We start from the raw sequence: 13,790 nt of genomic DNA on the forward strand, positions 1-13,790 counted from the left end.
GTATCATTAAGAAAATAATTTATGATATAGTCATCTTTACCACAGCTTAGTATATCACTCAATAAAATAATTAGTGCGCTTCCACACTACGTCCGATCCGAACCCGTGAAAACACGGTCAGGAGTAGTCGTAGAACTATTTCTATGGTAGTTTACGCACTAGATCCGGCTTCCGTCATCCGATTTTGTTTCTGTCAACTGTTAATCTTCATTTCGGACAAGATTATTGACGGACCGAAGTAGCCATAGTATTATTTGTATGAACGCTCGCGCACTGCGTCCGAACCGAATCCGAGATTCCGAGCTGCATACGTGCAAAGCGACAGCGGGGCGGTGATTGTAAGAAGCTCCTTTTAAACATCCGTCCACCAAGAGAGGGTGCACTAACAGATAGCATTGCCAGAAGTTGACGCCGATTTAAAAGGACTTATGATTAACAATGAAAAGAAAATCAAAAGCTTAGCTTGATTTGGTTGAGTATCATTGCTTGGATTTGGTCAGTTGATCAGAGAACGGACTAGTGCCTAAGTAATACCGAATTGAAATGGAATGAAAATGAATTTATTTTGGAAGAAAAACTGACACATTCACACAAAAAAGTTAGTTAACACAAAATATATGCTTAATCTTAATTGGTAATTAACTAACTCAATACAAAAGAAAAAAAAGCAATACTAAATGTGGCAGTGGTCTTCCAAAACTGGAGTCCACTCAGTTACAGTTGTGTCCATACATACATATTGAGCACAATACTGATTTTCAGTGACCCCATTGTGTGACGTTTGTAACTGACATATTTTAAAAGCAAAATATTATTATTAATTGTAGAACAAAAAAATATTATGCAAAAATAGATATACACAAAAATTTTACTAAAAATAAACTATGACAATAATAAAAATAATAAAAAACTTATGTGTGTATAATTGGGTAGTAAATTATTTCATCACTTGGTGGCATTGTTCTTGAAACTTCCCCTGAAAGCCGCACTGCGATGCTTGGGAGGACAGAGCTTGGACTGTACAAGGTTCTTTGTAACAAAATTCAACTCTGCCAAATCGGTTCGAATTGAATTCGGTCCGAGATTTCTAGATCTGTATTGTCACGGGAACTGAGGGCCTACCATCAACTTTTAATAAGCGATGCGAATCCGATGCAGTTCAGTTTAGGTATCTAAACTGAATCACTAAAATTCGTACCATGAAGCGCTTTTTACTGTATGGCGTTTGGATCGCTTATGAAGAATGAACGAAATAAAATTGCGTTTCGAAACCTAAAATGATATGATTTTAGCGGTTTTTTTGCGTAGAAAATACTAAAATTACATTTTAAAAATCGCAATTGTGTCAAATTATAAACCATTAAGCCCTTTTTTATACTTATTAAATAATAGTAATTTAAATAAATATAGTTATTTGAATTACAAATTAAATGTTGGCTTGTGTTTTGGTAAAAATAACGAGTTATGAACGCACCTCCATTGATGTTTGATTTGACAAATTGACAGTTTTTTTTTTTATATTAATTCGTTCTTTCGAATAGGCTATAGCCAGGGGCCTTACTGCCTTGTCGTTAGTATTTTCATTTCTTTGGTATTTATTATTTTCACTATTTTGTTTTACAAAAAGTCCAATCCAGTTTTCTCATTTCATCTTACATTATTTCCATTTTCCTTTTCCAATTATGTATATTCGATAGCGAATATTTATAGTAGTTTCTTTCATCAAATCCAATCCAGTCTTAAAGTCATCAGTTATTTTACCATTTCCGTTAATGTATAATTCTCTAAAGAATATTTTCCATATTTTCCTTTTAGTAAGTCCAAATCCAGTAATATAGTCTCTAATAATTTTCCCCTTTTCTTAAAGTCAAATCCAGTGTAATTTGCATAACTTTTTAGAATAATACCTACCTATTTACATTATCTGTTCAGTTCGCGAATTGCGCTATGCTATTACTAGTTGTATATGTACAAGTTATAACGTATTTACATAATTATAAACAAATTTACAACGTATGTATCTACAAATTACAATGTATTTACAGTACTACATACAAATTTATACAAGGACATATAAGTTGATGTGTCCTTTAATAGATCTATTACTGAGAGCGGGATTATATTGGGTGCACCATATATTTCCAGTAGCTCATCCATCAGCACAAGGCGCTGTATGCCAAAGGACGAACAATCAAAAAAGATGTGATCCAGAGACTGATCTTGTTGCTTATTACAATGGTCACAAAAAGGAGAGGAGACAATTTTTTTGCGATGAAGATGAAAATTCAATCGATAGTGACCAATACGCATTCGTGTTATTGTAGTATAGAACTTTCTGTGAGCGTTATTTTTAAACTTACAAAACCAGGGTGTGCTATTAACGGGATTATCTAACAAAGTATACGAATGAGCCTTATTTTCAACTTCTGTACAATTGTACCAATATCTTCCCCAAAGAAGAGTCATACGCTGTTTTAGATTACTTATTATATCTGTATATGGTATGTTAATGTCTAGATCTTTGCAATCAGGATATAGGGATAGATCGGATATATTAATGATAGTTCTAGCTAGAAAATCAGCGCTTTCGTTTCCTGCTACTCCTATATGGGACGGGACCCAAACGAAATCCACTTTAATATCGATTAAACATAGTTCGAACCACAATTCCTTTATAGCAAAAATGATGTAATTGATGTTAGCACTCATTTTGTTATTTGACAAACTTTTTAACACACTCATACTATCACTAACTATTACCCACTTCTTATTAAGTTGATTTTGTTTCTTAATATGCTTTAAAGCAAAAAGAATAGCGACGGCTTCAGCAGTAAAAATACTGGCATATCTATTAATCTTAAAGCCAATACCCTTCCTAATTTCAGGAAGGTAGATTGCAAAAGAAACATTATTATTGTTTTTTGCGCCATCCGTATAAACAAATTTACAATTAGACCATTCTGACAATAATACATGAACCTCCTCTTTTGAAGTTAAATTTGGATCTATTACAACATTAATTGCAGAATATTTACATCGAAAAGAACCTGCATGGCAGGGAAGTATATCATTATTCCGATGAATATTTAAATCTTGTAGAAATTTAAAAAATGAAGAAAAATCTTGCAAGATAAACAACTGTCTCGGAAATGAAGACGATTGATAAGCAATAAGATTCTTAAGAAGATTGTTCGTCGGCAAGCTATAGAGCTTTAAAATAAATCTTTCTTTAAGATAACTAAATCTAATACACAAAGGAGGAAGGTTGGCCTCGATTTGCATAGCAGCTATTGGGCTAGTTTTAAGTGCACCCAATATTGTACGCATACATTTATTTTGTATTTTATCCAGACTATTAACAATTTTGCTGTCTGCGGCGAAACAATGAAAGCCATATTCAAAATGACTACGAATAAGCGATTTATACAAAATTAACAATATTTTAGGGTCCGCTCCCCACGACGTTGCACACAAAGATTTTAATACATTATAAGCTTTATTCGCTTTAATTATAACACTATCTGTATATTTTTTCCAAGAAAGTTTTGGAGTAAATGTTACACCTAGAAATTTTATGTCACATGAAATAGGCAGTGGAATGCCATTGTATAAAATGGGAGGCAATATGATGCGTTTACGACCAATCACAAAGACTTTTGATTTGGTTGGATTTACATTTAAATTAAGATAAGAAAAGTATTGATATAAATTTACAAGTGCTTTATTAATAGTAGCGGCTAAATTAATCAGATCAACTCCCGATACATAGACGACTAAGTCATCTGCATACTGTAGGTTAACTATATTTGGCCCCAAAATAAGGTTCAATCGTCTTATGTACATAATAAAAATTAAAGGAGACAATATTCCCCCCTGACAAACACCTAGAGAAGAAAGTCGTGGTCCATACAAATGTTTATTAAATTTTACATATACTTTTCTGTCAGTCAAAAAGGATTGCATCCAATTTATTATTTTACCTGGTATCCCTAACATTGATAACTCGTCACAAAGCACGGCAATATTTACACTATTGAAGGCACCTGAGATGTCAAAAAATACAGACAAAAGATATTGATTACTTGCTAAACATTGATGCGCATCAAGCTGTAACTGCGCTATACTCTCCCTAGAAGACCGACCTTTCCGAAAACCAAACTGATTATTAGGCAAAAGACAATTTTGTTCTATAAAGAACTCGAGACGTTGTTTTAGAAGCTGCTCAAATATCTTCCCAACACAAGACGTGAGAGCTATAGGTCTATAAGAGTCAGGTAACATTTTATTTTTGTCTGGCTTTAAAACTGGGATTAAACAGTCTGTTTTCCATTCTGCAGGAATAGTATTCTCCTTCCATAGGCGATTAAGATTATTTAAAAAGATGTTGAGACTGTGGCAATTAAGTTTTTTGAGTAAAATATATGGAATGGTATCAAGACCGAAAGATGTATCTCTTCTAGTAAATAAAGCGGATTTTAGTTCTTGTAAAGAAAAAGGCTCTATCAAATATTTATTACTATCATTAACAACATTTACATAGTTAGTTAACTCATTTGATACAAAGTCAGAAGTATACTTTTGTAGAAAATCTGGAATCCAACTATCATTCAACACACTGTCAGGAATGTAAGTTTTGTTAAATTTGCGCATGTATTTCCAAATTGAAGACAAAGGAGTACAACGATTAAATGAATTGCACAAGCCTATCCAGCTATTTCTTCTTTCACTTTTTAAGATAAGTTTTTTTAAAGCCCGCAATCTCTTAAACTCCACATAATTTTCATCAGTGGAGTTGTTTTTAAAATTAATGTAACCATTTTTAGCATTTAAAACTGCTTCTGTACACCTCTGATTCCACCAAGGCGACCAAGGATATTTAAAAGATTTTTGTGAACAAGAACTAGTAGCATTATTACTATTAGAACTTTTGGAAAACAGACAGCTAGGGATTGACTGCTTGGCAGCAGAAAGTAAAATATTACAAAAGGAATTAAAAGCATCTATTGAAGATAAAGTGTCAAATTTAACATCATCCAAATAAGAAACAACTAAGTTACTATACATATTCCAATTCACCTGCTTATAATTAGGGTGAGTGGGCAAATGTAGATTATTACATAATGTGTTTTGCAAACTAATACTATCACTACTTACTGCCATTTTTATTATTACAGGGATATGATAACTACTGCCCAGAGGACTGTCAATAACTGACCAGTCACATAAAAGAGCCAAAGATGGAGTTACCAAAGTCAAGTCAAGAGCATTAGGACGCCAAGATGGAGATCCTATTGTGGTAGCTTGACCATTATTCAGAATAACAAGACCATTCTCATCTATAACCTCTAAAACATCTTTACCTCGAGGCAATGTATCAACACATCCCCACAACATGTGATGAGCATTGAAATCACCTGCAAATATCATTGGCTCTGGAATGGACTTAATTAAACTGTTTAAATTGTTTTTATTAAATGGAGGATTTGAATTGGAAGGACTGTAAAAACTCACAATACTCAGTTCTTTGTTATTAATTTTAATTTTAATGCAAACATTTTGTAGAGCACTATCATAATATGTATTTATGTTAGAAAATGTGATATTATTATGAATAAAAATTGCTACACCATTGTGTTTATTACCACAATCATTCCTTATTGTGTTATAGCCTTTTATTAAAAAATACTGATGTGGTTTTAACCAAGTTTCCGAAATTATAGCAATATGGATATGATTTTCATATAAAAACCTTGTAAAAATAAGCCTATTACTAATAATACTTTGAGCGTTCCACTGCACTATATTCAATGTATCCATAATAACAATTAACTAGGTGTCTTTTTTCTAAAAGTGTTATTCAGAATTTCCTTAATACTATTTGAATTTATAGTTAACTTATCTTTATTTGTACAAATTTGTAAAACTGCTTCAACCAAGAGGTTCATAAATTTGTCAGATTTTATAAGATTGCTCAGGTGTGTGTCAATATACTTTGAGTTTAATTGAGGGAAAGCAGATTCATTGAAGAGATCTGAGTATCTAACACTACGGGACTTCACTTTGTTTTCTTCAATTTTTTGTTTTTTCAGAGGACAGGTAGATGAGATAGCTATGTGATCTCCACCACAGTTGGCACATTTTGTTAAAGTTTTTGGACACATTTTAAAATTGTGATTGTCAGAACATATGGAACAAACTTCATTGTTTCTACAAAATTTAGCAATATGGCCAAATTTCATACAGCGTAGACACTGTTTAATAGGGGGTACATATACATTAACCTCATGCCTCCAGTGATCAAGTGTTACATACTCAGGTAACAACGTTGATGCAAATGTGACTGCAACAGTTTGCGTTGGAACAAAGGAGACAACACCCTGTGGGTCCTTTACTCGCCGCATGAACCTTCTCACAGCAATAACTTTTTTACTCGATGCAATTAATTGATGAATTTTTTTGTTGGAGTAATCAGTGGGAACAGAAGTAAGAACTCCAGTGACCTCCGTTTCAGAAGCCGGAATTGAGGCAACCATCTCCAACTCGCTAAGTAACTTTTCATTTTTTAAAAATACATTCGCATTGTTAGGCAGGTCAAAGGTAACACCAACTTTAAAAGCATTAACGGACCTCAGGTGCAACACACCCGATACGCAATGCCTCCTGATTCCATTTGACAGACCCAACCTGTCCTTGTCTGATATTTTGACTTCACCCTGCTTGCGATTGAGAAATACAATAAATTCCTTCTTATTTGAATTTTCGTCGTATAACCTATAATAATTTGTCGCTCTATAAGGGGTATACTTCTCTTTATCCTTTCTTCTTACAATGAGACGTTCAGTCACCTCCGCGTCAGATACCGAGGATTCGGATAGGGGAAGTTCGTCTGCTGGTTCTGCGTCGCTCTGGCCGTTCTTCGGCCTTTTACCTGTACGCTTCCCCATGGCGATGGGGAAGCGCACTTAACAATTTATATATACAAAAATCGAATATTTATAAACCAGGATAAACAATTTACAAGTATGAAAAATATATGCACTATGAACAATAATTTAAACAATTTTTTTTTGTATAAGCGCGCCTTCCTTCGTTCACTCGTTCCCGCCAAACAAATTGACAGGACCACAGAGTACATTTTTTTTAATTCGTTCTTGCGAACAGGCTATAGCCCGGGCTCTTACTGCCTCGTCTTTAGTGTTTTAATTTTTGATATTTATTTTCAGTATTTTGTTTTACAAAAAAGTCCAATAAAGTATTCTCATCTCATTTTTAAATCAATATAATTTTTCTTTTCTATGTTTTCACTATTTTTTAAAAGTTATTAACAACACTATTCACTTTGCTCTAAGGAAGTAGCAACTTTTTTCGAATCGGTCACTTTGACAAATAAGCTATACAGTTTAGGTTGAAAAAACACCTCATGGTACGAATAAATAAACGAACTAAATCATTTTGCGATTCAGTTGATATCATTTTTGACATTCAATTGACATCATTGCGATTTAATCAGTTGATTTGACGACAACCTAAATTAGATAGCTCTAATCACGTCGTGGTACGAAATAGCGATGCAGTTCATTTTAGGTTGTCAATTGAATCGCAATAAGAGTTCATGGTAGGCCCGCTGATCGGACGTCAAATAGCGAACAAAATATAAATAAATAGTTTGACATATTAATATTTTGACGAGTCATGTTGTTAATGATGCTGACTACTGAGCTAGGGGTCCTGGGTTCGAATCCCGGTCAAGAATCAGGCATCATTATCCTCTATATAACTTACTATACTATAGTAGTAAGCTGTTACTTTGTCAAAATAGCTTTAACATATTATTTCTGAAATTTGTGCTCATTTTGTTTTTTTTATTGAGAGGAGGAAAATACAATTACCTACTGAAGACCCCGAAACGGGGCCCATATGTCGGGCTCGGGTGTAAACACCCTACCCACAAAAAACCTCCTCTGTGCTGATAGCCCTAAAGACTCTTACAGCGAAGCCGGGCGGTGCCTTTGAGGCTCATTTTGTAATAAAAATTTATTACACTTTATTATTTCTTCTCGAATTGAAAGAATTTAAAGAACAATTTTTCTTGAATTCAGATTCTTTTTTCCAGATATATATTTATTATTTTTTTTTATGTTTAATTCACATTCTAGCGCTGTACAAAGCGCAGGTCCGGCCACATATTATAGAGTATTGCTGTCATCTTTGGTCTGGCGCACCCCAGTATCGGTATCCCAGCTCGACCCATTTGACCGCGTGTAACGCAGAGCAGCTCGAATTGTCGAGGACCCAGTGCTCTGTGAACGGCTGCATCACTTGGCGTTGGGTGACATTGGGTGTCCTCTACCGCATTTATCACGGAGTTGGTTCACCTGATTCCTGCCGCCGAATTCCACCTTCGTACGACACGCCACATGTTAGGATATCATCCCCACCATCTGGATGTGTGGCGGTCCTCCACAATGCAGTTTTCAAGGAGTTTTCTTCCACGTACTACAAAGTTTTGGAATGAACTTCCTTGTGCTGTGTTTTCGGGACGATACGATAAGGGTACCTTCAAAAAAAGCCGGTACACCTTCCTTAAAGGCCGGCAACGCGATTGCCGCAATGTGATTCCTCTGGTGTTGCAAGAGAATGTGGGCGACGGTGATCACTTAACACCAGGTGACCCATACGCACGTTTGTCCTCCTTTTCCTTAAAAAAAAGTATGATTATGTGTAAGTATAAGTATGTATGTGTTAAGTATTTCGTTGTCTAGCACCCATAGAATAGGGGCTATGCTTATATGCCTTATTGGGGCTTGATAATATGTTTTAAGTGTATTGAAATCAATGTGTGTAGAAGTCATCTAGCTATTAAATTAATATATATAAATTATTTGAGTTTTCTTTAGTGTTAATTCCGCCAATATTTGTCTTTAAACAATTCAACACGTGTTTCGCCTCTACACGAGACATCCTCAGGACGTGTTGTCTCGCCAAAATCTGGCATAAGACTCCTATGAGGATGCCTCGTGTAGAGGCGAGACTGTAGAGTCTCGTACCAGATTTTGGCGAGACAACACGTCCTGAGGATGCCTCGTGTAGAGGCGAAACACGTATCGAATTGTTTAAAGACGAATATTGGCGGAATTAACACTAAAGAAAACTCAAATCATTTATAAAATTATGGATTTCCGCAAAGTAACGCCTACTTCAATAAATTTTATTAAATTAATAATCATCTCTGAGGTCATCACCTTACCCAAGACCAACACATCTAGATAGATTTATTCGCTATTTTTACTTTATTTCAGTTCCATTATATTGATAAAACATTATTTAAAGTCATATCTTAGATACAGATGTAAAATTCAATTATAAAAGAATGAAATAAAAGCAAAATCAAATTCTGTATTCGAAAATTAAACCAATTACTAAGAATTTAATTTAATTTATCCTGTTTACCATATTTTCTTGTGCACGATTTGTATACAAATTTGACTTGAATAAGTAAAGGGTACCCGAGATTAGCTTTGAAAAGCGTTGGAATTTTTTTGTGAAACATTCAATTTATTACTGTACTAAATGTATTTGTAGCAAAAAATTGCATACAATTCAAACTGGCCTTTATAGAAACGGTTTAAGGCTCATATTTTTGTGCAGAGAAAGCTCGTATTTGAAACCTACTCTGAGATACAGTCGATACAAACATCCTTTCAAAACCCGAGTATAACCTTTCGCTTTACAACCAACCGTTTTAAATTAATGGTCGAATAAATCATCCTATCTAGCTACCCTGAAGCAGTACTATGGATACTCACTTCAAACTCGATTCGTATTAGTATTAAATAAATGACTGACTACTAAAGATACTGGGTTGATATTTGTCTTAAATTTAATTCCTCAGCAAGTGAAACGGAGGCTAATTACTATCTCATATAATTGAGTATTGACTTTTTAGTAGCTTATTTTAAATAATAAAAATAAACTATGTTTATAGCCTATATAATATGTAGCCGCAACGCAAATTGTCACATACGGGATCTTAATAATATCGAATTCATTGGCAAAGTTACACAAAAATACGCTAAAGCTTATTAATGTAGACTTCATCATAAGTCATAACGTGAATGAATGAATGAATGATTTATTTATTCAACAAAATGCAGGTACAATAGACCGAAAATAATTTCTGATGAGCCTTATACATTTTACTAGTGTAACCGGTGTTTAAATATAACATTAAATTTAATTAAATAAAGAAACAGAAACACACGGATGAAAAAGTTAAGTTATACATAAACTTTATACAAACAAAGCATAAAATAAAATGGTTTCAATAAAGTAGAATGTCGAGGCAATGCAGCTCTTTGACAACACTGATATAGTAAGAAGACTAAAAGAACAAAATTATTTGATTAAGTACAGAGCTAGTGAATTAGAGTTAAACAGTATAAAATTGTAATTAATAAAAGACACATTTTACGTGACTTACAGAACAGGAGATATGTTAAATTCTGAAACGAAAAGATGCCTCGTGTAGAGGCGGAAGCGGAACACGCGTCAAATTAGTGAAAAACAATTAATCTTAGCGGAATTAACACTCTAGAAAAACTCATAACATTTAGATGTTAAGTTTGAATTTGAGTTTTATGTTAATTAATTGCTGTAATGTCTTTGTGTACTGTTCGATATACGTGAACTATTCCAATTTAAGAAGTTACGTTATTGGGAGGAGTGGTAGGCTTCTTTGCACAAAATGCGGGTACATTGGTATTATAGCGATTAATTTTTCCGCCGTGCAGCAGTAATATGCAAGCATAAATTTTTTTTCGATTTAACCTTTCCGTTCCGGCAAACTCTGATCGGATTTCGGCGCTCGCGCAGCGTTCTGTCAATGCGTATTATTTTTCGTGTATCAAGAGATCGCTTATAATTAGGATATTTTTAGTGAATGTATCTGAAAGCTATTGAAACAAGTTATAAGACCATGCAAAATAAACCATCTTATAAACAAAATAAGGGTCAAATCTTGGTGAAGCAGTACGGCACTCTCGGTTTGGTGTATCTGAAAAATCTAGCGCCCTGGGCTGCTGATTTCTATAGGAAGGTTAAGGGCTCCGTTTCTAGTAAAATTACTAAGCTAATGAGAAAATCTTATGTTTCTGTGTGACGAACACAATTGCGATATTGTATCACTTACAATTACAATTATTTTTTGAAGTTAAACTTCTTTTGACGCGTTAAAGAAAAATTGTCAGTAATATTTTTTACGATGCGCGCGCACACCTTCACACAAGTTCGACACCCTGACGTTAGCTTGTCAACTAGACCATTTGTATCATACTTCAGCTACCAAGCCTCTTGTAACTCATATGACTATTGAAACATTACCAATGGACGAGGATAAAAAAATATGTAATGTCTCTCTTATTTACTGATATTTAATTACACATTATTTACCTAAATTATTGTCTAATAATATTTTCATTGGATGTATTATATATAAGAAAGTATATACCTTCTTTATTACAATATTGTTTTTTCTACAAACATAAAATAGTACGACGAATATTTTTTATGGATATTTGTTTTATTAAGCCAAAGAAGAATAACATCTCGCGTGCGTACATTTACTTTTTTTGACTAAATTATATTGTTTACAATATTTTAAAATACATGTATCTACAATTGGACTGCAGTAAAGATGGAAATGTCGGCCGATAAAGAAGTATATATTTGCAGTAAAACACGTTTTTGCTGATTACTAATGTGTTGTTTATGGTTTTGCATCAATATTACGCTAAAAACTTTGTACCATGAGTAGGGGTTGAAAGTCCAAGCCACCTAAACGCGAGACCAATCCAACAATATCTATAGAAATCTTTGTCTCAGATACGAATGCGAATGGCGTGCGACGAACAATTATTATTTGAGTTGTAAACAAGATTAATTTGAGTGCCCAAAGCCATTCTGATATGGCCATTACATGAAAGGGTACAGTTGATTTAATTTGTGGTTCCTATTGTTTTGTCAGCTAATTAGCTAATAAATGTAACATTGTTTCTTTAAATTAAAACTTTGTTAAATTTGTTTCTTATTAGTTACTTCACGGCCGCTTTATCTCTGAACCTCGCTGGAACGTGAATCCTGCTTCCTTTCCCCTTTCACCCCCTCGCACTCGTCTTGTTGCGTCAGTGCGGATTGCTGTTTCATTACTGTTAAGTAAATGTCGTGAAATTTTCGTGCTATCACAGCTTTTTTTTTATGGAAAAGGAGGACAAACGAGCGTACCTGGTGTCAAGCGATCACCGCCGCCCACATTCTCTTGCAACACCATTTGAATCACAGGAGCGTTGCCGGCCTTTAAGGGTGGTGTACGCGCTTTTTTTGAAGGTAACCATATCGTATAGTCCCGGAAACACCGCACAAGGAAGCTCATTCCACAGCTTTGTAGTACGTGGAAGAAAGCTCCCTGAAAACCGCACTGTGGAGGACCGCCACTCATCCAGATGGTGGGGATGATATCCTAACTTGTGGCGTAAATGCTTTGTTTTAGAAGTTGCCATTGTTACGTTTTGACTTTTGTTGTTTATATTTCTGTAATTTCTTTATCACTATAATAATACCACCAGAAAAATAAATACTTATTTTTTAGCCCAGATTCTTTCATCGATATTCCATCATTATTATAATAATAACCAGCATCACAACACAACAGCCTTACATCTTGAACAAATTCATTGTAGTTAATTGATAATAATATCCTAATGATGTTTGTTTTGCACACCGTAACAAAGTGAAAATGTGACGTCATTGACGCCAATTCCAGTGATAATGAAACCGGGAATTAGATAATTGCACATTCAAATGGACATTCCGTGAATATAGACCCGTGAACGACAATGTTTGACAGTCCAAAAGGATCAGTCCTACACTGCGCCTCATTACTGGCGCCCCCCGCTCTATCAAGCCTCGCAGTGCGAGCGTAAATTCATAGTGTGAGACAGGACGTTACTTACCCTGATGAAGAACCTCCAAATAATTCAAATCTAGTCGGTACCAACACTGATGAATCGCGAGTAGGTAAAGCATCGGCTTCAAATCGTTAAATAAATAAAGTACAGTTTTTACTTTGCTACGATTATATTATATTATATTATATTATATTATATTATATTATATTATTAGATTTTTTCACGACTGTGTCGGTTACTTATCTAAATATCCCGTCCCAAGACCCTCAAGAAAAAGGATATCTAGAGTTATGATCCTGTTCTTTCCCCCCATTTAAAATATTGTGTGATCGAACGGTCGATCCTTGGAGTTGAGTGTCAGATGTGGATGAATGATATTAAGACGTTGACTGTGTGTTTGAGTGTGCTGTGTGTTGTTGATGTGTCTGCGATGGTTGTGAAACGAAAACGGTATCTCCAAGCACCTTACTAATTATGGTGGAAGAATGAAGTGCTGCTTGTTTTTGTAGTATGTGTATGTTAATGTTTGCATCTAATTTGTCACAATACCGCTTAAGGCTCTTCGTCACTGCACCCGTGGCTCCTACTACAATCGGAATAATTGAGACGGTGGTGTTCCATAACCTGGAGAGTTCCACTTTTAGCGGATGATATTTGCTAATTTTTTCTATTTCCTTAGCTCCAATGTTATAGTCCGATGGTACCGAGATATCTATAAGGTAAGTATGGTTGTTTTGTTTATCTATGTGAATAAGATCTGGTCTATTGTGAGTAATTGTAATGTCAGTTTGGACAGGGATTTCCCACATTAGTTTGGCTATACTATTT

The 13,790-nt window shown here is 34.5% G+C and overlaps 1 long non-coding RNA gene across 1 annotated transcript; it reads left to right on the forward strand.

Moving 5' to 3' along the window:
* Positions 1-4,044: 4,044 nt before the first annotated feature.
* LOC126965925 (uncharacterized) lies at positions 4,045-5,629 on the forward strand. The gene is made up of 2 exons (XR_007729631.1): positions 4,045-5,091; positions 5,175-5,629. It is a non-coding gene; the product is annotated as an uncharacterized LOC126965925 (long non-coding RNA).
* The last annotated feature ends 8,161 nt before the right edge of the window (positions 5,630-13,790 follow it).

Source organism: Leptidea sinapis, chromosome 9, assembly GCF_905404315.1.
Source record: "Leptidea sinapis chromosome 9, ilLepSina1.1, whole genome shotgun sequence".
Classification (NCBI taxonomy): Eukaryota; Metazoa; Arthropoda; class Insecta; order Lepidoptera; family Pieridae; genus Leptidea; species Leptidea sinapis.